This window comes from Apteryx mantelli, chromosome 15, assembly GCF_036417845.1.
Source record: "Apteryx mantelli isolate bAptMan1 chromosome 15, bAptMan1.hap1, whole genome shotgun sequence".
NCBI classification, from domain to species: domain Eukaryota; kingdom Metazoa; phylum Chordata; class Aves; order Apterygiformes; family Apterygidae; genus Apteryx; species Apteryx mantelli.
In genome coordinates this window covers 25,635,106-25,657,964 of record NC_089992.1, presented here as the reverse complement: position 1 = coordinate 25,657,964, position 22,859 = coordinate 25,635,106, and the positions used below count along the sequence as shown (strand labels likewise).

The 22,859-nt window shown below is 43.5% G+C and overlaps 1 protein-coding gene across 2 annotated transcripts in view; it reads left to right on the top strand.

Annotated features, from left to right (window-relative positions):
* Positions 1-1,992: 1,992 nt before the first annotated feature.
* Positions 1,993-22,859, top strand: part of CSNK1G1 (casein kinase 1 gamma 1) — a 124,153-nt gene continuing 103,286 nt past the window's right edge. The window contains exon 1 of one of the 2 annotated variants that reach the window (XM_067305902.1): positions 1,993-2,065. The gene's annotated coding sequence lies outside the window, so the exon portion shown is untranslated. Of the gene's footprint in view, positions 2,066-2,808; positions 2,911-22,859 lie in introns of those variants that run through there. The other variant, XM_067305903.1, reaches the window with a different exon arrangement.

Sequence of the window (22,859 nt, the reverse complement as noted above, 5' to 3'; positions counted from 1 at the left end):
AACGGTCCGTCTCAACTGGAGATGCTTCCTTTACTGTATTCAGCAATTTCAAAAAAAATAGAAGCAAGAAGTTTCCTTTCTCCAGTAATAATGTGCCCATGAATCGGTCCTAATTTTCACCTGCCTCAGTTGGAGAAGATAAAGCTAGTGTCTGCCACTATTCCAGCCGGATGGTCCTAACCAGCCTAACATGCTCCTCTGTCAGCTGCAAGTTCTCTTCTCTCCATATGTCTCTAAACACGCGTGCCATTCTTCTGATAAGCTCTCGTGGGATTATTGCAGGGCTAACCAGAAACCATACATTTATTATAATTTATCAAAAGAATTACTCAGACAAAAATCGTTTGACGATAAACAGCAGGCTTCAGAACTAAGATAATCCTTGGGAGCTTCTGGATAGCTCAGAGCAGAAATCGGAAAATTCAGAGAAGTGGAACTGCTATGCGTGATAAACCACAGAGTGTATTTCAAAAGGCAAAATCTTATGCGGCTGCCCTTTGAGCCTTCTGCTGAGGTGCACTCCTGTTCCAAAATCATGTAAGCTGCTTTGGTGAATTAGTACTGTATTGCCTTTATGGGACCTAAAAAATGCAAATTCCAGATCTTAACATTCCAAAAGAGCTCAAATCCCAGTGCCGCTTCCTTTTATTGAAGACGTAATGACATTAACATTATTTTTCACAAGTAATTTTACAATGTGACTTGAAGTACAAAATAAACTCCTTGTAACACAGCAGTCCCAGGAATAGTATTAGACGTGATGAACCCCAGTAGGACGGACTATTTAGGTGGCCGGATTAAGATATTCATGCTACACTTCTTATATTAATGTTTTCATCTTAAAACATACAATATTGTCAATAAGTCGGCAGACTGCAAATATATAACAAAAGGAGCAAACAAAAAAGTGAAATATTAGTTTTTACCAAACTGTGTTTTACTTTCTACTTAATTACACTACTGTAGGAGAATTTACAAGCCCAGCTTTGGGAATATGAGACAGTAAGGAAAAGATGTGATTTAAACTCGTGAGTTCTTGATCTAAACAAAATTTCCAGGCAATTGGAAAAATCAATCCATAAACTCTTAGCAGATGCTGTGTGCTGGTGAGTTGTGATATCCTTGCCTAGAGCTCAGCTATTGCCATCAATTTAATTAGACTGTTCATTAGCTCAAGGACTAACAAGCTGCCCTTCGGTAGTAAAGGTTTTCTGTACAACACCTACGGAAAGGTGGCTACACAAGCACCACATGATATGTTTAAAATGCTTCAAAAGAATGCTGCAATTTAAAAGAAATCTGGGAAACTCCAGTAGTATGGAAACATACAGTTCCAGTTTAAAAAAGAATACCCTGGAAAGTATATAATCGTTTGGCTGACAAGGCCGAGCACATTCCTGCTTCTGTGCTGCAGCGTTTCCTTAGTTGCCACTCAAACTTTGTAAATAATGGTTTTTTTTGAAGGACACAGTGATTCCCGAAACTGCATCTTCTCCTGAAAACGCGCTGCAGCCCTGACACGACTAGCACCCGGGAGCGCTGCGGCCGAGGGAGAGCAGAGGGCTCGGCCCTGCCCAGGTCTCCAAACGCCTCTTACTCGCCGGGATTTCATAACCGCCGCCACCGGCTCCGGGGAGCGGTTCCGGGGCCGGGGCCCGCCAGGCCGCGGGCCTGCCGCGGGGTCGCCGCCCGCCCCTCCGGCAGCGCCGGGGCCGAGCCCCCGCCGTGGAGGCGGCAGCGGGGCGCCGGGGCCGCGGCGGCGAGGAGGGAGGCCCGGGCGGCGCTTCCGCGTAGCAACGCAACGCGGTTGCTAGGGCGAGCCCGGCGCGGCGGCGCCCCGGAAGCGGTTGCGGGCGGCGCGGCGGCCTGGGCCGGGCGCTGCCATAGGGCGGCGCGCGCGGCGGGGCGTGGCGGCGGCGAGCGCTTCCGGGTCGGCGGCGTCCCCGCGGAGCGCGGCGGAGGGCGGAGCCGCCGGCGGGGCGCGGAGAGCAGCGGCGGGGCCCGGCCCGGCCCGGCCCAGCCCAGCCGAGCCGCCCGCCGCGGAGCCCAGCGCCGCCGGAGCCAGGTACGGCCGCGGTCGCGGCGGCGGCGAGCTCCGGTGCGGGGCCGCCGCGCTTGGGGCGGTGCCGAGTCGGGCGCCCCGCTTCGGCCCCGAGTGGCGGCTCCGGGCCGGTGCGAGCGGGGGCAGCGGCGCCGGAGCGTGTCGCGGCGGGACGCGGCGACCCCCGAAGCGGCGGCTGCCGGCGCCCTGCGGAGCCGGGCTGGGGGCCGCGGCGGAGCTGCCGAGGGGCCCCGAGCGCGGGGCCAGGCCGAGCGGCGGCGGCGGCGCCCCCCGCGCTGCAGCCGCCCCGGGGGGCGCGGGGGCGGCCCGGAGCTGCCCGGCCGCCGGGGCGGGCTCAGCGATGCCCCCCGGAGGTGGTCGTCGCGGGCGCCTTGGCGATTGCTTTTTGGGGGCGTTTCTCTGTTATTAGCTACTTGATCAGAAACGCGGCTGCCATGATGTGATTGGAAGGGGTGGGGGCCTCTGCGAGCTGCGTGGATTTAAAACCGTTGCTCTTAACTACGGGCAGACCCAAAGTCTACGAGCGGGTAGCAGGTAACCTGCCCAAAACCTAGTGTTAGTGCTGGTGTCTTGGCAGGAACTTTTTAAAACCTAATCCTGTTCCCATGTCTAAGGGAAGCAAAGGCTATATGTAACGATAAGCGCTTTTACAACTTCTTTATGCGTGTGTGAAGTGTGTGTCCCCCTGCAATCCACCTAGGAGATGTGTTGTTTGTCACGGTATCAAACTTTAAGGGTCAGGGATAGTTCGACTCTCGTCTTGTCCAGAGCACTCGCAGGATTCTTGTCTTCTGCTCGGGATCCGTTTCACCGAACGGGATGAAAGCAGGCAACTGTCTTGCTCAAAGGTGACTTGATTTTTCAGTTCACGTGAAGTGATGTATATGGCTTCCAAGCTCATGTTCGGTTTTGAATATTTGCTGTCTCCTATGCCCTAAGTTTATATGATGTTTTCCACCTTCCCCGTTCCTCATATCAGTTTCAGATTGGCCTAGTTGAAGTCACACTGTCATGGGTGTGATCTCAGACCTGATCCTTTTTTTTTTTAATCAGTGACCTAATGGATATGTGTAACCAGCTTATGCTGCCACTCCCTGAGCTCCTCAGTCCTTGCCTTTTTCTTTTCTCAGTTCCTCAGCTACCGGCTTTCATTTACATACAAAATAAACTGTCTTTTCTATGTCTCTGTTTTGGCATGTTAGTTTTTTTTAAAAAAAATACTGTGTTTGTAACTTGGTCCCTGTCAACCTTCTAGGAAGAGGATGATGGGTGGACTGAAAAGAGTAAGCTTTGTTCCCATTTCGAAGCTCTTACCAAATATTAGTCGTGCTTTCCCACAGGCGCGTTCCAACGTACAAAGAGTGTTTTTAAGCTACAAGTTTAGAGAGGTTGCTTTCTTAAGGCTGAAAAGCTGTGGAGGAAACCTTGCTGTCTGTCAGTTGCCGAAGTTTGGGAAGTGTAGCCTATGCAGCGAAATATTACTAATGCTAGAATTTACAATAGCAACAGCTCAAATAATAAAAGTAAAGAGATATATAGAATGTTCTCCATCTGCAGCCCTGCTGATATTAGATATCATCTAATTAGAATATTAGATATTATCTCCAATGAACTGGAGATACTGCCACTGACAAATAATAGCTGGAGTCCTTGTACAGGGAAGGTGACCACTGGCAAGGTGCAGCTAGGTAAGGAAGGGTCTTAAATTTAAATATCATGGTATTTAGAAGCAGGTAATTCTGTCTTGGCGATCAAAAGTTGTCTCCTTAGAAAGCTTGAAAGGTAATGGTGGGGCTGTGCTAAACCATAACTGGAATTCCAAAGTAGCCTGAAGGTATGTTTCCATTGCCGGTTTACAGGATGTCTTGTCCTGGTGTCCAGCTCTGTAGCCTCGCTGCAAGAATTTATATATCGAGAGGGAAGCTAGACCTGATGCTGTCAAGGAATATAGGTCAGAGCTTGTGTGCGGTGTCTAGCTCTAAAGTACAGTTAGCCTCTTAACAGCATTTTTGCAAGTAAGGCCTGGAAACTCTCTGTTGTTGCTGTTGAAGTTTCTGCTCCTAGTGTAGCGGTACCCCGATACAGGTGACATTGAAACCCTTTGGCAAAAATACTGCTGACTATTGAAATATTAGACTATCAGCTTGATAAAGGCAGTGCTTTGCACTTAAGTCTTGCATAAATACCTAAACTTTGCAACTGTGCAGCTGTTTCTCCAAACACTGCCTGCCTTGAAATTGCTTTTTCTGGACTCGGCAAAGAGTCCAGCTAGTGACTTTTTTTTGGAGAGCAGTTTGGGTTGCAAAGACGGGGCGCAGCTCCTTACACTGGGAAGGCTATAATAGCCTATTTTTGGTTGTGTGCCTAAAATCCATGCTGGTTTAGGGCAATCTGGGTTTCTTGCTGTGTTGATCTGCTATCTTCCAGCTGCAGCGATTGGAAACTTGCTTCAGATTCTCCTGACTGTGGCCAGTACATACCTATTTGTTCTTGTGCCAGTGTTGTCCTTCATAAAAATAGCTTTTTTTCTCCTTCAGGGCTTTCAGCAAGCGCTCCATTTCCCCTCTTGGCTCCTTATTCTCAAACTGTGCAGGTCAGTCTTGTGGTTTCTCTTTTCCTGAGTCTCTCTTGCACTGTTCTGTGCCTGTGTCTGCAAAAATTAATCTCCGACGGGGCACTGACGGGGCAGGACGGGACGCAGAATGCCGAAAGAGCTCTCGCTAGGGTGTTGTGCAGCGTCACGGATAACTTCTTCGTGTCAGTGTCTTTCACTGCTGGATCAAGTTGGTGGCTCACAGGTGATGGCAACAAGCTGATATCCTATGTCTCTCTCTTTCCCTTAGATTAATGGATTTCCAGTTAATAATAAAATTTCTTGCAAATTCCAAAGTATATGTCCTTGTCTTGTTTCGTTCCATCCATATTTTTCTTCTTTGGGAATTTTCATGCTGTTCCAGTCCTCCGTATTGACAACACTTCAACTTCTTATGCCAAAGTCACTGGTGGAAAATATTCTGGCAAGATTGATCCAGCAGACAGGTTCACACAGCTCCATCACAAGGGGAATTATTAGCTAGATGAGATTGTAAGTACAACCTAGTCCACAGCCTGTTGCTACCTATCTTAGATTTCTGAGATCGCCCCCTTTTTTTTGTGTGTGTGTGTGTGCTTTTTAAACTCATTTCCAACTCTTGGGAAGTAATCAGATGCTGCATGCTTTGAGGTTAACAGATGAAATCCTGTGTAATGCCATAAAAAGTCATACTAGATCAGACCAGAAATCCATCTGGCCTGGTATCCTGTTTACTAGTAACCAGTAGCAGATGCACTGTGAGAGGAGCGCACTAACACAGCAAAGCTTATCTAGGGAAATACTCTCTTTTTTCTCACTCCAGCAGCTCCTGAACTTCCTGAGCCAGGTGTAGCAATCCTTGAATTTAGTAATCTTCATGTTTATGTTCCACAAGCTCGTCCACTTTGAATCATCACAATATTCACTGCCTTCTACAGGGAGTCACAAAACCGAACGCTGTACCTGCTTGTGTTGGAGGAGACAGCAAATGAACTGGGAGAGTGTCATAAAATTGGCAAGAAGCAAATTCAGAACATATTATCGCTTCACTTTCTCCCTGATTTTAGGGAACTGTAGTTTCCTATCCCAGCGGTCTCTTAGTGAGGCTGAATTGCTCTAGTCTTTTTAGCCTTTCCTTTCTGTGTCTCTCCTCCTCCTTGCTTGTCATGTCATTCCAGTTATGGTCCAGGCTCCTTGAGATAGGAATGGCTGGAGGGGCAACGTAGGCAAACGAGGGGGTCAGCAAAAGCAATGATCAGATCAGCGCATTATGCTTATGGTGCAGGTGCCTCTTTAGAGAATACGTTATGCCGTGGATTTGTATTTTGTTCTGTTTTCTTTTTCTTCATAATTACAGGCATTGCACTTGCTCCGTAGTAATTAAAAAACCACAGAGCTACTGTTTGCGTGGAATACTCTGCTAGAGCCCTGGTATCTCATTCCTGAGGGCTAGCTTATGTTCTGTCTTTTTTTTTTTTTTTTTTTTTTAATTAATTAAAAGTTAGGATTGTCATTCCCGATTGCTTTGCTGAACTTTATCACCCACTTGTATCACAAGATTTTATTGCAATTCTTTATAGTCACTGCTCTTATTTACTGATAAAGTTAAATTATTCAGAGTAGCAAATGTTGTCATCTTAGTGTTACCTTCTCTTACACAGTTCGATATAGTTAAACTGACAGAATCTGTGTTGACATCCCTCCACTACATAACAGACCAGTGATGCCTGTCTTCTCCCTGCCCTTATCTTTTTTTAAACAGTTATTTGTGTATGTGAAGGATCTTTCCTTTTATCTTATGGCAGTTGAGTTCCCTGAAGAACTTTGGTGAAGGATCTTGTCATTCTGTGTGTGTACTTTTTTTTAATAAAATATATCAGCTGCCTTTTCCTTGTGGATGAGCTCTGACTCCTTCAGAAAGAAAAAAGAACCCAACAACCTCTGACTCTTGAGACATGACTTCATTTTATAAAATATAATTATCCCTGTGTCTTAGTTTGTTCTTTAGGACAGCTTTGTTGATTTGCCCAGTTTGGATGCCTAGTGTGGTTGCACGGGTGCCTCTGAATCCATCTTTTAAACTGGTGCGAGTGTCTTTCAGGTATCCCAGCACAGTTTTAAGCAAGAAGCTACACGTGGCATTTGTCACGTTGCTGTTTTATGTTCAAGTTCCCTCAGTGTTTCTGAGCGAATGCCATTGGCCTCTGGCAGCTTGATCAGTAACCTCCTACAGACCCTTCATTTGGAGATGGGTCCTCTTGTGGTCCCTCCATACAGAGGAACTCCAAAGTGGGGAAGTTCCCCATCCTCCTCCATGGTGAATGTGCATGTAAAGTGAGGTGGTTGTTCTGGGCTTGACTTCTGAGTGGTCCTTTTGCCCCCCTGGAGATTTATCTGCTTGGCTGACTCTCTGGCAGGTTTCCTTTTCAACATGCATCTGGAAAAGATCTTAGTTCTTATGATTTTAGTAAGCTGCTCCTCAAACTTTATTTGGCTTGCCTTACCATGGCCAAAAGAGGAGAGCAGAAGTGCACGGGGCTTAGCGACTTAAGCATGAAACATAGTTTAACTTTTGGGAGGCATCATCTGATAATTACTTATCCTAGCGCTTTAATCACCTGATGTTTCTGGTCAGTCTCTTTTGAAGGGTGCTTGCTTTGAGCTTTTGAATAGTATCTTCAGATATTTTTCATGCCATTTGTAAAGATTTTACATGTGGTTGCCAAGTATAATTCTTTTTTTTTTAAAAAGTAGCTTCTTTCTCAGAAGTTTAGCCTTGCTGTACTGGAGAGGTTGGCTTCTATTACTTCTGTCATATGGTCAGACTGGGTGATAGTGGCTCTTATTAATATTCTGCTCGCTGTTCAAGATGAAGTCAGGAATTACCGCCTCTCATGCGCTGTCAGGGAGGAGTTGCTTTATGCTATTTAAGAACTTAGTCTTGGCATTACATATTAACACGACACTTGCACAGTTTACGTGGAGGCGTTGTAAATCTCCGTTTAATACCATGTTTCCTGCTTGTGCAGCCCTCTGGTGATAGTGTGTCAGTTGCTATTGCTGCTTGGGTGGCTCGTACTGTGTTTTTCTTGTTTAAGCCAAGAATTCCCATCTATAGGGCATTTCTTGCTGACACACTGCACTTATGTGACTTGAATGGTGCCGTGTGCTAAAGAAAGTCTAGATTCTCTAAAGGCTTCCTTAGTCCTTCCTGTGTAATTTGAAATGTGGTATTGGTGTCCCATCGATTTGTCTGCCCTCCACTGTGTTTCCAGCATACCTACTGCGTCCATATTATCTCATTAAAAATAGGCACTTGAGTTTCTCCATCTTTCTTTTGGACTTCCAGCGTTTGTGTAGCAACACATTTATGTCTTGGTTTTGTCTTTCCATTTATTTCACTTGTACTGTATTGATTGTCTAGCTTGTGATTTTATATTGCCAACTCTTGTCTTGCCTCTAGGGTTTTTCTTGTTTGGTTGTTTTTTGAGAAGATAAAGTTCTTCTCAGTTTCTTTTCCCCCAAAGCTTCGTTGTCCTCAAATACATGCTTTTCTGTGCCTGCTGGCTTTCTCTGCTCTTGTTTTGAAGTGTCAGAGGGGTCTTTAATCTTGGTTGCAAGTGCTGGTATCCTGGTGCTATTCTGATTAATTCGGCCGTCTTGTTCTTGTATGAGCTCCCAGTGGTTCAGAAACTTCTCCCTTACAAACAAATCTGAGCCTGTGTGGGAGCAATTCTTTGAAATGCTAGCACAGAACTCTTGGTCATCAACTTCCTCTTCTCGACCTGAATTTTGCTTACAGAAACTTCCCTCCCACCTATGTTGGTAGTACCCTTGTGGACCACAGCCAATGGCTTCTTCCCTATGTTATTTAGGAGCCTGTTCTCACACGAATGACTGGTCACCGAGTGGTCCTGTGTCAAGCTTGATATCTGAGCTTTATAACCAAATCACCTAAATCAAATTGGGTTCTGGTAGGGTTTTAGTTCCCCTGAAGGTATGTGGCTGTGGTAGTTGCCGCCTTCTCATTGCCAGCAGTGCTGTGGAAATAAATAGAGGGGCAGCAGAGTGGTAACAGCTGTGGAGAAGAGCCTCCTAGATAGAGGCCTGGACTGCCTCACTGTCTGCAAGGGTTGACCTGCGTTTCAGGTGTGAAGGTTAGCCTTGATCCCTCCAGTTGTCTGCGCTCACTCACTTGGCTGTCCCACGCGTTTGGAAACTGCTGTGGGACATGATGGGTCTAAACCTCATGCTTTGAGAATTGCATCTGGCAAATTAGAAAGCGACGGTGTGAAGGACAGGCCCATGACGCTTACTGTATTGACTGTTCTACATTATCCATGCACGTACATGCCCTTTTGAGCCCTGCAAAGCTTCTGGTTTTGGTGAAGTTATGGCAGTGGTGATCTTGATCTACAGAGAGCCAGAAAGATTGAAGGTTTCAGAGTGTAGCAGCAAAGATGCTGGTGTGGAAGGCACAGTCTACAGAATATGGTATCGAGAGAGAAATCCTCAGTGTTGTGCCTAGATCATGACTATATTCTATGGTAAGTCCACCTAGAGCTCTTTTTCTTTTTTGTTTTCTTTTTTTTTTTTTTTTTTAATAGAGAGAAAAGATACATTAATTCCTTGCTAAAATGTTTCTTTTATATGGAAACAGATAATTGATATCTGGTTCAGCAGACCCCACTATTTGGAAGACTGCTTATTTCTAGAAGCTGGCAAAAACAGCGAAATACTGATCGGTGTGAGACTTGTTACTATTTTCTCTTGGCTTTTCATACCTTATTTCTTCCTGCAGGATGTGTTCAGAGCAGCTCGTCTTTGAAAATGGGCAGGTGCCTCTTACCTGTCTGAACCTTCTGTTTTAGTCTGCTCTTCTGTGAGTAAATCTCTGCTGGATAATAACTTAATAGCCTCAAGAGCTGACAGCAGTTCTACCTTGAAGATTAGTCTGACAGTTCCTGCTTTGTGGAAGATAATTGAATGACTTGGATTTGGTGCTCTTAACATCTAAAGCAGGACTTGAGGATATTCAGTTGTGAGACTGGGAAAGCTGTTTTGCTGTCTTCCTCTGCTTTACTACTTTTTTTAAAATTACTTTTTAATGATTAAATTATGACATTCCTTTAGGCTGGGAAAATTGCAGGCGTTTACAAAGAAGTGAAGTTTTCTTTCCAGTCCTGAATCTGCTCGGCCTGTCTGAAGCTGTCATATTTCTGTAGTCTTCTAGGATGAGTTGGCCAAATTGCACATGGTACATTAGAGGAGGCCACATAATTTATTAAATACCTTGAGTAGTCACTGTCCCATATATGTGTGTTAATGTATTGTTTCTATCAACAGAGCTTGATGATGAGTTTGTGCAGCTCATAATGATGCTAAGAAAACTCTGGAATACCAGCTTTCTGTAGAGCTACTCGTTTTTCCCAGTCCACAAGGAATCACTGTAGTCTAGTGACAAAACTAGGTTAATCGAGTTGTAGGAGAAGCATGCTTAAACTCCGTTACAACCAGCCTGAAGTACTTGTTTCTTAGTTATTTGTTTTACATTGTAAAATATGGAAACTTTGATCTTAGTAATTTGTTATGAAGCTAGCAAATTCATAACTTTATTTTATGTAGCAGAAGATCTTCTGTGCTTATGGGGTTTAAAGCTGCAGGCTTTTTCTCAAATACTCGTCATTGTCATGCCGGTAATAAGGGTAACATCTGGCTTGCAGAAATAACAAAGCAAATTAAATGATGCAGTCTTTCTTTCCTTTATTTTTTTTATTAAGCTCTCATCTTAACAGAGGGCACTTTACAGGAAAAAAAAATTAAATTGAATTATTACTGCCTGTTTGTCAAAATTTGGTAGGTAGGTTTCTGAAGTGTAGCGATCCTGGTGTCTCAGAAGACTTGCTAGTCTTCAAGCTTTCATCCTTTGGGAATCTTGGAATTCCTTGTCGATTTGACTTCTGCTTATTTAGGTCTATTAGACAAATGAGAGGAAGTCCTCTAAATACAGCTGATAAAGTTGTTGTGTTGACAGGGAAAACTCTGGCAAGTGTAATGCCTGAAACAGTTCAACTTTTCTGAAATTGGTTGCAAGTTATTTGGTTTACTCATTTATTTTTAAATCCCGCAGCAATACCACTTTGGCTAGTTGGGCTGTCCTTAGGTACCTTGTAACTGTCTTAGCTGTTTGTAATGTGCCAGGCTGGTTTCTACAGCTTGGTTTTGTTTCCTAGATCTTAAAAGAACAAGCTTCAATGAACGAATGAAACTTGTTAACCTGTAGCTCCTTATTTTAATGAGACGGAGACCACATACTTTGCAGTTCTCTTTCTTTTTCTTCAAGTCCAAGTTCGACTTCAAAGGTCTCACCTTTAGGAGGCTCCTGAAGACACGCTCTTGCTGTCGTTTTGTGGCAACGTGCTTTTGACAGGGTTGGAGTGGCAGGTAACAGCCTACCAGTTTACTTTGGGAGGGAGGTGTTGTAGCGATGTGTGCATTAAGTAACTCTTAGGTGGAAATAAACGCTTCCAAAATGCATGCTCTGCATGCTTCCACCAGGCAGTGTGGTTTTTGCCTGCCCCGGAGGAATGCTTCCTTTGTGTTTGTAGCTAGCCATGGACTATTTTAGCTGGCTTAACTAGTGCCAAAGCATCAGGGCCAGATTAGATGGTTTGGAGGCCCTCAGGTTCTCTGGATGATCCTCCTGCAACTAAGATCAGGACTGGAGCTGCTTGTGGCATCTGATATTGTTTCCCAGTTGTCCTCTGTTTGGAAAGGTTTTGACACGTTTCTAACTTCTAAAATAGCTCTGTACAGTGCTGGCAGCGCTAAGGCTTCAGTTTTACTGGTGATAGATGCAACAGCAGTGATAGTAAACTACTAGTTAGTCTGTTCTGCTGCTGCGGAAAGAGTATCTGTGCTGAAATTGATACTCGGTGGTTAAGATCCAAGACTGATATTGGGCTCCAAACCAATATGCAGTCCTTTGTTTTTGTCTAGATTTACTGGATACAGCACTGGCACTTAGTGTCTTCTAGCATTTCTAAATGTTAGTCGTTATTGTGTGTGCCAGAGTTCCTTCGCTTGTCAAGATCTATGATTTGGAGCGTGGTATTTTGGAACCGTTTGTTCTGTTCTTTCTGGTCTCTGCAGAAAACAAAGTGCTTCAACTTAAGGGAGACAACATGCTCTAAGGCAGGGTTTGGGGGGCAACTTTTCAGTAATAGTTCAAGGTTTTGGCATGCAGCATATGGGCTGGGGGACTTGAGGATCTCTGCATCCACCTTGGCTAGGCATACGGCAAAAAGAGGTTCAGATCCAAAACCAACTACGTGCGGGATGAAGGTTGGACGGTCAGGCAGCCCTCTTTGCTACCACCTGTTTTCAAAGAAGCTAAGGATTGAAATGTGACTTTCGGGCATCTAGTTGGCCAACAAATACTCAATATCTACTGCATGAAACCTTGAGCTCATTTTGATTTTTTTGCAGTAATCTCAGTAATTTCCCCCCTTCCCCTCCCCCCATTAAAGATGATAATTCAGTTGACACTCATATTTGGGTTTCTTGTATCGGAATAGATTCCTTGGGGTTTGTGAAGGTCTGCAGGGCTGAACCTTTCTAGGTATTCCAATGTAATGTCTTAGAATCCAATTCTATAGCTTTTTTATGTGTAGATCCCGTAGAAAACTTGCAGGCATTCTGGACTCTGAAACTCAGTTGAGTGCTATGCTACTTCTGTGGGTTTCTGCTGATGCTGATCTTTAGACCCACTGCAGTTAATGCTACTGCTAGTGAATCTGAGTCATCACCATCATTTTGGCTTTGAAAATTATTAAATGTTTCTCAAAGCTGTTCACTGTGACACCTTTTGGTAAACTGGAGCTTGTCTTCACAAACTGTTAATCAGTCTCTGGTAACATTTACCAAAGCTTGGAATAATCCCTGTGTTCTAGTTGATTGGCTCTTCTATAGCATGCTATAATTGTAGCACGAGGCATGTTAGAGTAGGAAATATGCTTGCTAAGGAGGTGTTCTAAAATACATTTGTGTTGAAACCCCATCTGTTAAGTCTTCTTGAACTGATCTCTTAGCAACTCTAAAATTGAATGTAGTAATAGTTTACACCACTTGAGCAAACCTATCTTCAAACAGCGTCGCAGTGTCCTGATACTAGTTTTGTACAGTATTTAAATCTGTTTCCTTTTTGAATTAAGATAGAGCTCCCTAATAATAGTTTTGAGATCATTTGCAATTAAATGGGGTTATAAGGCACTTATCCTTGTACCAGTGCTCAACACCAGTAGCCTTTCTTCAAGTAACTAATAGAATTGCCCGAGGCACAGATGGCTAAAATTAGTCTTCTAGGAAACTAGGTATGACCTTGTGTTACAAGGACTTTTTCTACTTATCTGTATCAAAATGTAAAGGCTGCATTTCTGTGGTAGACAGAGCTTTGGGGATCTATAACTTTGAATAGCTTTTTATGTTGGATAACTGCTGACACTTCTGATGCTGCTGCAGGGAGTGATTTAACTCAGTATCTGGATGCAGCTCAAAGGAGTGATCTACTGGTACAAAGTGATCGTTACCAGTGGATATTTAGGCTTCAAAGAAAACAGAGATATGACTTGACATGGTATGGATTACTTGGTAATGAACATTTCTAATTGTCAACTACACTGAAGATTAGTGATTGAAAGTGGAAGTCTAATCTAAGTGGCTTCATACAGATGCAACTTCCTAACTTTGTGACTGGTAATATTTGCCTTCAAGTTAAGGTTAAATTTATCTGTACAAAATAGTGCTTTATTCTAGCTTCTGGGAGAAGTTTTTAGTATACCAGTGGTAGTGTACAGAGCCGGACGGTTCTGGCACCTGCTTTGTTGTGTGGATTTGCCTCCTTGTGTGGAATAAGACCATTTGCCTTACCTTCAATGTTCAACTCTAGCAGCTTCTCCTTAAGACTGATTCTAATTAAATACATAATTCATCATGCGAGAGTAATGAAAAAGTTCCCTTCTATGTATAATCAGGCTTCTTGAGCGCTGCTGCCATCCTCTCAAATGCCAGACTCTTCTGAGCCTGGTAGTAGACTGCCAGCTGAATGGGAATAGCTGTTGCTGGGAAGTAGAACAGGATTTTCAAGTGTCTGCTCTGCTTACTTACGTTTAGGAGTGCAATGAGTGGTGTGGTGTTTTTTTTTTTTTTTTTGGCTTGTGAAAGAAACTCTTTGCAGATGAGTGGGCAAAACCCTTATTTGGCATGGGCATTGCTTACCAGTTGGGACTGTCAGGACTTATCTAGTCTCCCTGCCATTGAGTTAGTTATTATTGGCACACTGGTGTCTCCTCCTTGCTACAGATAGTACATGTTATCATTTTAATTTTTAGGAGGGCTGAAATATTAATCTGATTAAAGACTAGGATTGTTGGGTAATAAGTCAAGTGAATTTCAATACGTGAATGTCTGATTAAATCTATTGCACTGTGTGTTTCTGGTCACTGCATCTTTAGTGGAGCTGGAGAACATAGAGAGAAGGGGTGTTAAAGTGAAGGCAATGGAGCAGCTGCCTGTCCAGGAGAAACTAAAAAGTCTGCGACTGTTTAGTTTGGAAGCACTTCTTTAAACTGCAGGCAACAAACTTCTGGGTTTTGTTGTCCCAGGAGTTTGTGGAAGCTGTGAGTTTAGATGCCTTCAGAAAGGGATTAGATCCATGGACAGCAGGTCCATAAAACAGATGCTAGTGGGACTGGGCAAGGGTGCCAATACTGACATCTCTAATGCAGTAGTTGTGGATGCTGGTTGGGGAGCATGAGGGGAGCAGACTGCAGAAACTGGCCAGACTCCTGCTCCCTATAGCATCCCTATAGGATCTCCCTAAAGATCTGTGATCATCATGGTTGGAGAGAGAATACTGGGCTAGGAAGACCACCAGTAGGGCATTTCTTATTTCAAGTGTTCAGTTATCCCAGTCTCATGGACCCCCTTCCTTTTTGGAATACTTGAAAGGCTGGGGGGGGGAGCAATATTTCTGAAGGGCCCTGAAAGATGGCTTGCGATGATCTCTCAGATGAGAGGGAGGGGAAATCTTGAGGTGATTCTCAGCGTCCTGTACCTACCTACAGCTCTTGCATGCTGTAAATACTCGAACAAGATTTGACACACAAGATGCAGTGACTTATGTGTAAAGGCATTTCAAAATGGGACGGCTAGGAACTGAAACTGGGCAAACAAAAATTAGAAAGATGGGACAAATAAGAAGTTGGACATGAAGTTCTCGGTCCCTTTAAAATGAAAGAAATTCTTGAAATTCCAACCTTTGTATGCAGAAAGTGGGAGGAGGTGATCATAATGCTTCTGTTCAGCTCTCCTAGTGCGGGGCTGTGGCCAGTGGACAATCAAGCGTTCCTTTCCAGACCGCGATCAGCTAATAGCCCGGCACTGGGTAGCGACAGCAAGTAGCAAAGTATGTACATATTAATGCCTTGCTCTGTGTCATTCTGATTTTATGAAGTAGATGATCACAACGCTTCACCAGTGCTGCTTTGCTTGTGTTCGTGTCGTGGCCGATGAACTGTGGTTTGCTTGTTGAGTTTCCCAGCTTCCCGATCCGTGCCTGAGAAAAACTTAGTCTTATCAGAAATTAGACTATTAAACCCCACTTTTAGCGTGGGAAATATACTTAGTCTTTTTAACGCACTTGGGGAACTTTTGATGTAGTTTTGTACTTAAACACTGAGCCTGGGAGTTTAATCTTTGCTTGGTATTGAAATACCCTGTTGGGGAGCGTTAAAAGTTTAAGTCTGTGGCTGCAACTGCTGTGTCCAAAAGGGAAGGTTTTGATCATGCCCTTCCCATGCACTGCTTCTGGTGCTTGTCAAACCTGTTTCTGAGCTGCTTTAACTCTCTAACCTGGCACAAAATTATCCAGTTATTGTTGGGTTGGTTTTTTCCTGTTACAATGAGCTAGACTTGTTCACAAATAGGTCTGATAAGCACAGGCAGGGAAGAAAACAGCTGCAGCAACCAAGAGCAGGAATTCCTGCTGTTCAGCTCACTCCATTTTATGGAGAATATATATATATTTTTTTTATGAAAGCTCTCATTCGGTCCTTTTGCCCATTCCCAACTGCAAGCATCTTGACTTAAGAACTTTTGGGGGAGCATATGGGTTTATTTCCTTAGACTCTTAGCGTTCTTACATGAATTTTTGACTCCCACTAGCTACAACCATATGATAGCACCCAGTAGTCACTTAATAAAATTGCCTCTCTAGCTAGGAAGTATTTTTGACTGGATTGTTGGCCCCTCTTAAAAGGGGATGATGTATGGAGGAAGAGAACCAGGATAAATAGAAGCTGCAAAGAGCCTAAAGTCTCCCAGAGCAGAGCTCTTGAGAAACAGCAGAGGTCTTGATGAACAGAGTCTAGTGGGCTTCTACTGGAAAGGCTCACTTGCCTTTAAAGAGCCAGCTGTGTCATCTGAGTATGCGGCAAGCTTCCCGCTCTGCAGCGCTTAAGGCCTAAATCTGTCAGGTGGTGAAAACAGATCCCAGATAGCAGCATTTGGGCTGCTGGTTTGCGCTTAGGTCTGAGGAGGAGTATCAGCTTAGCAAGCAACTCTTCTAAGGGACATTGGCTTACTAGATCATTAACAGACTCTTAATTCAATGTGTTAAGCAGGGGGTATGTTGAACAAATCATCCTCGCTTTGAAGGTTGAGAGGTCAGTGCGTTCTAACAATGATTGATTAAATTTTTCTTCAAAATATATTAAGAACTGAAGTAATTAATCTTGGGATGTGAATCAGTGGAATCTTGCAAGAAAACTCCTTTGCCTGTATGAGATTTTTGGAACATGCTTGCGCTATCCAAGCCGGGACTGCACTTGGGGAAGGTGTACCTGACCGTGTTTAATAAGACAAATCCCATTTGGGAAGACTTCTTTTAGACCTGAATTAGGAGGGGTTTGCTTCTCTTCCTAGAATGGTTGGGGGAATAGAAATGTTCTTTGTACAGATGCTGTCAGCTCCTGAAGAATATAAATTGTGACTCATTTAACCAATAAAGGATTCCTTAAAAAAAAAAAAAATCCAAAATATGAACAAAGTGCAAGGTGCTAATAGTGATACTCAATATGTGGTCTAGGAACTCTGTTTCACAGGAGGATGTAAGGCGAGCGAGCCTGCGTAGAGGCTCTTCAGACTGATTGTTCTGACCGTTCCTTAATGCCTGTTTTGATAAAATAGCGTGAAGGTTCAAAATCCCATTTTAAATGTTTCTCTATCTTAACTCAATGTTTAATAAAGGCGTATGTTCCTTCTCAGTCCTTCTCTCTGAACTTGCGGCATACCCAGACCGTTAATCAGCACTGTTCCACTTGGTAGCCCTCTTATTTCAGGAGAAGCTGAATAAGAAGCTGTTTCTTTGCTCTGCTGTTTGTTGGATGGGCCCATATGTGTGAGGTGGGGTAGCCCTATTCTAATCGCTCATTCATGTAGAACGTTTTCTACACCTTGACTGTTCTTGTTGAATTACCCATTTTTGCTCCATCTTCACTGAGCTGTGTTCAACTAAACTGAAAACCCTAGAAGTGAAGGGAAGATGCAAGGACGGAACAGCTTCAGATGCAACATGAGCATAACATGAGAACTTAGCTTTAGCTGTTATTGCGTCTTCCTTCTATGCGCAAGTAAGCAAAGAAGAAAAATCTCTTATCTGCAGGTTATCTTCGAAACTTTCTTGTCCTTTCATGACTCAGAGCTCAGCTTTGTGAATGAATGCTTATTTGTGTAACAAATGTAACTGGGGTGGAATTGTTGATCTGTCACTGTAGTATTTGAGTGAGACTTTGGTCATCAGAGTAGGACTGCAAAGCTAGCTGGCGCTTTAGTAGCTCTTACACAAGAATAAAAAGCAGATGCTTAGTTTTAGGATGTGTATGTGTTTTTCCTGAGGTCCCACAATATCTTTCTTTCAAGCTACAGTTTCTCACATATCTGTGTATTCTGCAAAAGTTTTGGTCACTGGAAGTGAAAAGTAAACTATTCTTTAAGTAGGCTTTCCCAGCTTGTTTTTTGTTTTTTGTTTTTTTTTTTTCTTCAAGTTTTGTAGACTGAATCAAAGAGATCAAGGTTTCAGGAGTGGAAGCTAGTAACAGAAGTGTAAAGCATAGTTGCCTTAGTGAGCATCTTCAGCCGAGAGGACAGAGGAGGAATAGCCTTGCTGAGATGTCACTGAGCCATGTAATATCAAATGATTCCTTACTGCTGGAAGCAGGTAGTCTTGTTCCCACCTGGGAATACCTCAAGGAAGTGTAGGCAGTGCAAACTTTGTGTAATGAAACTTAATTTGGAGTAGGCAGGACCCTGTGTTCTGAATGATTCAAAAGATTTTAAGAATTTAATTTTAAGGTATTCATGCATCATAAATGGGACTCTCTGAACTTGTCCACCTGGTATCTTTAAAATTTATGGTGCCTTGAATAAGACCAGGAGACTATTCTGTACCCTTTCATCACAAAGACTGTTGGCATCAGTTTTGAAGTCTTCAACATCTCTCTATTAACAAAAATTACAGCCTGCATAACAGGAAGCCTAGAAATATGCGCAGGTTTCAGTGGCTTATGAGGAATGTCAAACCTTTACATGCACAAAGATTGCACTCAGTTAGGCACGCCGGTATATAACTCAAAAATTTTGTTTGTAAGGGCAAAATTAAGATCTAGACCGTGCGGTGCTCTGTTGCTACGTTTGAAATGTGTGGGCTACTCGTGAGTTAGGGGAACTGTGAGAGATACTTCAAGTGGTATTTGCAAGGCTTTTGCAAGCAGCAGTGTTTTTCTTCTTTTTTTAAATGTCAGACAAGTATTGTTCTGTGTACTGCCCAAGTACGGTGCCAGAATAACTTTTACTGGCTTTGACCTTTCTTTTTCATTTGAGCAGAACAGATGTAGGTATCAGCTTTGGGGTGTATTCAGAGAGGAATTTGTAAATCATTGAGTCTGCAGAGGAGCTTCACTTCAAGTGTGGTTGTTAAGGCAGCTTTGCCCTCAATTCTTCTCCAGGTCTTGAATGTAAGTATCTGTTTCTGGTGAAAAGGCAGTAAAATTTATCCAACGAGATATGACTTTTTTCCTCTTTTCACGCTGCTGCTTCCCATCTTTTGAGGACAAACCTAGTTTGCAAACAGCTTTAACGTATGGTTTGGGTCCTCTATGCTCCACCGCTGCTTTACTGTGCACCAGGCATAGGTTTTCATATCTACTGCTAGTTGGCAAATAATCCTGCTTATTTATTCTATACGTTCAAAGTTGGTCTCTTACTTTGTGTCCCTTCTGACAAGAAGTTGATATCTTCATCCGTTGCTAATCCTGATTGCATTGACTTGACCTAACCTAGCTAACGTTAAAGGAGTGGCTTGTGTGGGAGGATGGTCCACACTCTTCCATTACGAGATTTAGGGAGCATCAAACAGAGGCAGGTTCAGAACAGATGGAAGGAGGTTGTTTTTCAGGCAGTGAAAAACAGACTCGTAGAACCAGCCAAAGGATGTTGGGGCTACAGAAAGGTTGTGCAGGTTCAGAGGGAAACTGGACAAGCTCACGATGAGACTCTGTTGAGTGTTACTGAATACACAGAAACATAACTGACTTGGGAAGGCCCAGAACTAAAAATAGTTGGAGACTGGAAAAGTTGCACGGAGAAGTTATTTAGGCTTACCCTCTTCTTTCCCTTTCTCAGGCATCTACTTATGGTTTCAGACTCAAAACTAAGCTAGATGGGCCTTATTCTTAGGTTCAGCTCTGTTGGCTTTCAGAGGACATGGCTTTAGTTATTTTGGTGCTGTCCTCAGAGCTATATCCGTTCATGATTTCTGTAACGGTTTAGCAACCAGAGCGGTATGTGGATGAAGGTGCAGGTGGCATGTTTGAGTTACTCTTGTCTGAAGTTAAAAATATGGGCTAAGACTAAGCACAGACTTCTCTGCTCCACTTAACAGTGGAGCTTGGAGCTTGGAGCCTCCTAAGACTGAAGGAGAAGTTTTGCTGCATGGTTGGAGCTCTGATGCAGGTAATAGTGAAGGAGTTTTGCCACGTGGTTGGAAATACTAAGAAAAGCCTGTAGGCTTCAGAATGACTTCAGGTTGGGTAAAGGAGGGAAATGAGGCAAGAAATGGGAACAGTGCGAGGTTATGGTCACATACCTAGCAGTTTCCTTGCTAAAATGGATTCTCAGCCCTTGGTAGCCCTTGGCTGTGTTGATCTTACCTTCTTGTAAGGTGACAGGATGAACCAGATCAGGGAACCGATCTCGGAGAAGATGATAAAATGAATATTTAAAGCATGTCTCCAGTGTGATCTCTCCGTTAGCAAACTGGGTACCAGTGTGATGGGAACAAGGCAGAGTGGTGGGTTGGGAGCTGCCTTAACCTGGCAATGGTTTTGAGAGGAAACGCACATGTAACTATGCAGCTTAAGTGATCCTTCCTCGCTCCTTCCTCACTCCTTTGCACTTGCATGTAACATGCAGCTTAAATTTGCTGAACTCTCTGAATTGTCTTGCCAATTCCCCCCCCCCCCCCCCCCCAAGAAACATTCCTTGTATCTTGGCAGAATAGGAGAGGAATGTTTCATTTTTACAAACTCATCTATTTATTGCTTTTAGCCATTAGGCGGACTTTTTCTTGAAGTTGCCTTTTGGGGGTGAGGCTTTAGTACGTACAGATGCTCTTATTAGTTTCCTCGCTGCCACTGAAGGTGCTTTAGATCTCTGGAGTCTTTAAAAATGTTAGTACCGTTTGAATTTTGAAATTATATTAATATTTTGGGGGTTTGTCTTTGCTATTTTAAGTGTTTTGGCCTTTTTCTTTTTTTTTTGATAACAGTTCTGGCTAAATGAGGGGAGATTGAAATACTGGGTGGTGAGATGAAACTGAAGAACATGGTGTTTTCCTTGAGACTGTTCACATGCTTCAGTCGTTCAGAAAAACGATGACTTCATGTAGGAAAGACAAGCCTTTATCTAGGCAGAGCTTTTAAATGATTGTATATTTGACTTGGAATAGTAATATGTTCCAGGTATTATGCCAAAACTGTTCAACAGTGCTGAGTTCTCCTGAAAAGACTTTCTTGTGCACCAGAAATAGTCTACAAAGACCTTATTTCTCCATATGGTTGTAGAACTGCTTGGTTTAAAATATGCTGACTTGCACATATCTTGAGCCAAGTCTGATAGTGGCTCATTTGAAGAACGACTGCATTGGTTTCTGGAGAGCTGATCCAAATTCTGTACACGGCTGAACAAACTTCTTACTGTTCAAACTCGGGATGAGTGCTGGAGCATCACATTGGCTACTAAAGTTTTGTTCCAGCATTTAATACTGTTGGGAGATTTCTTACCTTTGCGTGAAGACTTTGCTGTGGGGAAGTGTCCATTAGGTTGGATTTTTTTTTTTAATCATGCTGCTATGCTTTCATTTGGTAAGACTATAAAAGCCTCAAGCCTAAAGAGTTTTTGGGGGTTTTTTGTTTGCTTTTAAGTACTATCCAGAGTTTTGCGCTACTAACTATTAATAAAATAATAATACGAAGTACAAAAGACCTCAAAACTGTCTGTGGACCAGCTTCCCGAGAGAACTAATAAGGAATGGTTTTGTAGAGTTGTCTTCTGTGCTATGACAGAAGCTATGTCTTCCTTTGGGAGCCAAAAAGTATCTGTAATATAACCCAAACTAGAAAGCACTCTGTCTCTGGAAATCACTTCTCTGTTCTGACTGGCACAGATCCCCTCTGGCTCCCTGAGGAGATGAAAGATCTGGTTGTGTACTCAAAGGTAGCAAATATTATCTATTCATGAGCTGCCTTCAGGGACATTAGTTTTTACTCTGTTGCAACTGAAGCAAGCTCAAAAGCTGGCTTCTCTTCTCATCCTAGCTTTGAAAAATAATGGGGAAAAACATCTAGCAAAGCTTAAAGCTTCTGGTGTGGCCTTTTTCTCTTGCTGACAGCTGGAAAAGGATTTTGGTGTCTGTGGAGCTTCCCCAGTCAATTTGATAGCATTTATCTGAATGCTGTGGCCTTTGAGGTCTGAGCAGAAATGCTACATTTTGGGAATGTGCTGAGAACAGGCAGGTGCCTTCGCCTTGCTTATGTCAAGTGATGCAGAGGAGCATGTCCTGAGTACAGGTGCTTGGGACCCCTGCCCAGCTCCCCGAATGCTTCATATCCCTCTGTTTTTGGCGTTCTGTAAAATAAATTTTTGTTCTGTGAAATAAACTCTTTTCCTGAAGAGTTGTTTGGGCAAAACCAAAGCAACCTGGTTGAAACCAGATTCTGTGTTACTTCTGCATTATTGTGCAAAGCCAAGGTCTGGGCAGTTCAGCCTGGCAGGTGTGTCACTAACCCTAAAGCCTAGCTAGTGCTCTCGAGGAGATGTCACAGGAAATGGGCAAAGTGCCTGGAGGTACTAATTAACATGCAAAAGTTTAATTATCTGTCAAAAGCTGGAAAAGGTCCCTCTTGCTGTTCTCACTTTCAGACTACCTCCTTCATTCTCATTCCCTCTTGCCGTAGTGGCTCTCTCTGCCTTCTTCATCTTCCCTTCGAGAAGAGGCACAAGCTCCTTTTATTCTGCATAAGCTGTACAGCTTACTGAAAATGTTAAGACAAAATGGAGCTCATTACTGTGATAAACTTGTGCACCAACTGGGTTGTCCACATATTCGAGCTTGTTCATCATTGCTTTTTTTTTTTTAAGAGTTGGCTTTCTGTTTCATTCTATACTTGCAGCTGAATGAGGTTTCCGGCCTCTCATGTAGGTTGCTCCTCTGATGCGTGCTACAGTCGCGAGCCAAGTCCTTCTTGTTACTCTGGGGTCCCTCACGCTTTGCTTGAGAGATCATGGTACTGGACAGGGCTTCTAGATGAGCCCAGCGCCATTCGTGTAGGGCTGGGACAGAAAATGAGCTGAATCCAGCTTTTGAACCTCCAGTGCTCTCATGAAACTGGGAGTCCCATCTGAGAACGTGCTGTTATGGGAACATGGGAGGGCCGGGGAGGTGTCCTGTTTGCTGTGTTGTGCATTGAAAGGTCTCTTAGTAGATTGGTTTTCTGAAGCACAGACGGAGTTTTGTAACTTGGCCTTACTAGCAGGCAGTCGCAGGGCCTGACCAACATTGGGGATTTTAAGTTACACTTTGAGTCTTCCATAATGCGCTTGTGTTCTCGT